Raw genomic sequence first — 5,023 nt, 5'->3', positions numbered from 1 at the left:
TTGTTTCACATTCGGCACATTCATATCTCATTTAGGGGGCTGACCCGATACATGATGATGCGAACGCCGGGTTGGGTCCTGCCAAATCTCTGCTGGTCTCTGGTCTGTTGGCTCCCCTTCTCTGCCCAGCCAGTCCTTCAGTTTTTATGCATCATACACCCGACAGTGTCCGGCTGGGGAGGACAGTCGGCCAGTTGCCTTTCTCCTTCTGATTTTAATGCACCACGTACATTCGCACATCCTTTGGGGATCTGGTTGGCCTGGGTGGAGGTGTCGGTTGCGGGTCATAATTGTCCCGTGACCGTCTTGACTCACCACCACCAGTCTCCCTAATTTTAATGCATGACACCCCACCACACATGATCACAGTGCAGTGATCACAGTACATGGTTGCCAGTCGGGTACCTGATAACCATAGTAATAGGGTGCGTGGTGGGTATTCATCATCTTGGCTTGACTCCTGCCCCCCTTTCTGCTGTCGGGCCACGGGGAGATGATGGTCCCCCAGCCTTCCTCTCGTCTCTCCTGGCACCCTCACGTCAATGTAGTCTGACCCCCTTGTCCCCTCCCTTGTGGGCTGGTGAGGTCACTTTGGTTGGGCTGGGGGACTGCCTTGGGTCCTTGGGATTGGGTGCCATGCCCCGAGCTGATTTCCCCACGGGACAGGCGTGCTTGCACAGCCACCCCTTGTGGGTGGAGGGGGCCGGGCACAGCAACTCCATACACCAGTTGACTAACATGCATGTGATATGGTGTATATTCACTAATAAGTTCCATTGACAAGCTACAAGCTTGCATTGCTCATGCTGGGACAACTAACAATAACACAGGTTGTATTAAATTATCAACTCACAGGTTCTTACAGGTGTTTAGACACTATAAAAGGATTCCACCACATCACGCATCAGTAGAGCTGCCTTGCTCATCTCCCACGTCCTGTCCTACCCAACCCTTTTCCGTCCTCTCCCATCTTGTCCTATTGGTTAACTGGTCCATCTCCTCACTGGGTGCCCCGCGCCCCTCGTCCATATAGATCGTGATTTGACTTCGTAATGTTACTTGTAGTCAAATATCTAGACTAACTATCGTTCTGCTGTGGTTGACACCCCTATTCCCTGTATCAGTTCTCTTCCTCTGTCTATCCCCTACAACCCTTTTCTGTCTGGCTGCATTTTCAATAAACATCAGAATAATTAAAAAATATTAATAAATAAAACAGTGGGAGTGTTTCAAACGCCCCTGTTGTACAACAAAACTGTTCCAGCACAAAAGGCATACAGATCCACCATTCTGCATGGCTATGCAGCTGAACAGGACAGGTTAAAAAAACAAACAAGAAGTAATATGATACAACATCACAATATCAATAGTTTGCGATCGCAGTTTGGAAATCATGGAAATAACCAAAGCATTAAGTGGTGAGCAATATTGACAAACTCTGTTTAATATTTCTGTGATACTCTTCTCTTTAAAATAGTATTTTTCTGAGGTAGACCGTGACAGTTCAAGAACATTATCATTTCCAAATAACAGCAACATCAAAAAAGACATGAAATAAATACTTTCATGTACAATATGCCGCAAAAAAAAAAATGAGGTAGAAGTTGTTACAGAAATTATACAAGAACAACGTTACAGATCCGAACAAAGTGTAAAAAGTGAAAACAGTTTTTTTTTCGGACAAAATACTCTTGTTACGAGTCATGGTGAATATTTGTGAATAATCACAATTTTGACTTTGAGTTCACTTTGCAGTATGCAGGCTGGTCACTGTGCTTGAACTGGTGTGGTGGGTGGACTGAAACATAAATCATAGCACTTTCAGGGAAGGCGAAGGGTGCCATGGTACGGGGGAAGAAGATATGACACCGCATAGCCACTGTGCCTTGTCGCTAATGAGACTGCATTGAGAGAGAAAAAAATGATGGCGGAAAGGAGGGGACAGAAGGAAAAATATTACATAATTCTCATTGGGTGAAAAGGGATATGACCAAATGTATTGGGACACCTGACGTTGAAAATGGAGGAAACGCTGATTTTACCTCATCCCAAAGAGGGAGGTGACGGTTCTTGGGTTCCTCTACACCAAACTCATCTAAACATGCCTGATAAAATAACCAAAGCTCTTGCTTCAACATTTAGTTGTCCAAAATCTTTACTGCGAGGGGTGGAGGGAGGTGTCTTGCCCAGTTTGTGATTGGCTGTTGATTATAAGTGATAATAATAATTGATTTGGTGGTGTGTCCCAAGACTTTTGTCCATTCATTGTACGAAGTAGTCCAGGGTGTTCCCCTCTTCTCTTCCCAAAAGTCATCTTTAAATTAATTTAATTGAAGACATCTAAATTGAGCGGCCTGGTGGATGATTGGTTAGCACATCTGCCTCACAGTTCTGAGTAAAATCCGGCCTCGCCTGTGTGGAGTTCCCATGTTCATCCCCGTGCCTGCGTGGGTTTTCTCCGGGTACTCCGGTTTCCTCCCACATCCCAAAAACATGCTTGGTAGGTTGATTGAAGACTCTAAATTGCCAGTAGATGTGAATGTGAGCGTGAATGGTTGTTTGTTTATATGTGCCCTTCGATTGGCTGGCGATCAGTTCGGGGTGTACCCCGCCTCTCGCTCAAAGATAGCTGGGATAGGCTCCAACACGCTCGCGACCTGAGTGAGGATAAGCGGTAAAGAAAATGGATGGATGGACATCTAAATTGTCCATAGGTGTGAATGTGAGTGGCTGTTTGTCTATATGTGCTCTGAGACTGGCGAACAGTCTAGGGTGTACTGCACCTCTCTTGCCCAAAATCAGCTTAGGTTAACAAAAGACAAAATCTTCCATAGATGTATACTCCGGTTTCCTCTCACATCCCAAAAACATGTGTGGTAGGTTGATTGAAGACTCTAAATAGCCTGTAGGTCTGAATGTGATTTTGAATGTCTTTATACGCCCTGCAATTGGCTGACAACTAGCCTAGGGTGTATGCCACCTGCAAAGTCATCTGGGGTAGACTCCAGCTTACCCGCAACCCTAATGAGGACAAGCGCAATAAAAAATGTATTCATGGATGACTATCAGGCCCCTCTGAGAGTAAACATAACAGCGATGAAGTGTAATGCTCTATTTATGTTGGCTTCACTTTAAAGAAAGACACACTCTAAAAACACTTTTACATTGGACTTTTCTGAAAGCTACACAATCTTACTGTTTCATTAATTAATTCACAAGCGTAAGTGTATTTAACTTCTTTACCAAAGTGAAATTAAACTGTTTGAATTAGCTGAAGTTCTAAATTGATATCACAAATTGAATTGACTAACAGCTATAGCCATTACACACAATCAAGTCAATTTCTTTGTCTAACCATAACTAAATGTAATTTGTTTATAAAAGCTTAATAAATTGGTTGAATTAGTTGAAATTTCAAATTCAGTTAAGCTGATTCGTTTCACTCCACTTAAGTACCCTCACAATTGGTTTAAATCAACGATTAAATTGACAACACCCATGCGTTAATTTGAATCTGATCAAATAATTTATGTGTGTAAAATTTGACGGTCAACAATTTTATTACACATTCGCGAACACATTTAAAGCTACATGATAAACCCTCACACCATAATTTGCAAATGCTATTTAATTGTTTAACAATTAATTACCCTGCTTGTACTGTCCATCTATCTCGAATTAGACGCACCGCTTAAACGAACTTACAAGACTAACAATCCTGTTGCGTACAACGTAGAGCTACTGCACACGCAATGCAATTATGGTGGAACTTTCAGAAAGCCCCAGCCAATATGACAATCTTGACACGTTAGAAGAGCTCGTGACCAATCGAACAAAAGAACTCATCACGGGCTATGCAGAATCAGTCAAAGATGCTAGCCTTGAAGTCCTTTAAACATCACACATTAGACCGACCGTCAAATGACCAAATACTTGAAGTGCGGGCCGAACACCAGAAAGCAACTCTTCCGCTGCGTCAAGCTTCCGGTGACATCCAGTGGCTCACCGAACGTACCGAAACGCTCAAAGCAGAACGCTCCAAAGAGATGGAACAGTCCTACAAGCTCAAGACACAGATGGTGGTCCAACAACGGCTCTGGGACCAAGGGAATGAGTTAGCCCATCTCCGGCGAGAGCTACAATTAACTCGAGAGCTGTCCGTCAACTCCCTAGTTCATCCCATCACTCCGGCCCCTGCTACAGACAGCCGGGCGGGGGCCCTCCCTCGCCAGAGGCGTCACAGAGCCCTACAAAACATTTCCAACCTTTGGGGGACACCGGGTGACCCCCTCACGTCAGCGTCCCTTTTTGACTCACCCCTGACTCTCCCTGGACCCAGCGTCGCTCCAGCTATGACTCTAAAAGACTTAGAAAGGTTGCGCGTAACATTTCGAGGTTCGAACCTAAACCAAACATGTCACACGACACAGCCGCGTACCTTAGAGACCTGAATTTCACCTTAAACAATTCCCTTTTGCTACCACTGATGACTGACTGTACCTTATTAAAGTTACATCTAACCGAGAAGTAAGTAGCTTAATTGAACTACAACCAGTGCTGGCCGCTCTCTGTCAAGCATTGTCTCAAGAATTTGATGATCCAAAGGCCGCAACCGGCTTATCTGCAACCCTCACCGTTAACCAGGGGAGATTTGAGACCCCACAAGCTTATTAGTGCCGATTGAGTAAAGCGTCCTTCGGAAATTTAAACTAACCAAATATGGAAGAGGACCAAAATTTCACCCTCCCTCTAAAGCACAAGACTCAAGTGTCTTCTTCACAAATGAACCGCCGCAGATGGAATTAGAGGGAGCTACGTGTGACACGCGTGCAACCCACACACAACGTTCTGGCGATGTTAAAGCCGACAACCAAAATAAATCGTTTAATCCAAACAACCAATCTCGGCCCGCGTATATCAATGGTCCCCGTAATCAACCGCTATCCATCCATCCATCCATTTTCTGAGCCGCTTCTCCTCACTAAGGTCGCGGGCGTGCTGGAGCCTATCCCAGCTATCATCG

The sequence above is a fragment of the Phycodurus eques genome, chromosome 1, assembly GCF_024500275.1.
Source record: "Phycodurus eques isolate BA_2022a chromosome 1, UOR_Pequ_1.1, whole genome shotgun sequence".
Lineage (NCBI taxonomy): Eukaryota > Metazoa > Chordata > Actinopteri > Syngnathiformes > Syngnathidae > Phycodurus > Phycodurus eques.
The sequence above is the reverse complement of the archived record's forward strand: the minus strand, read 5'-3'. Positions refer to the sequence as shown.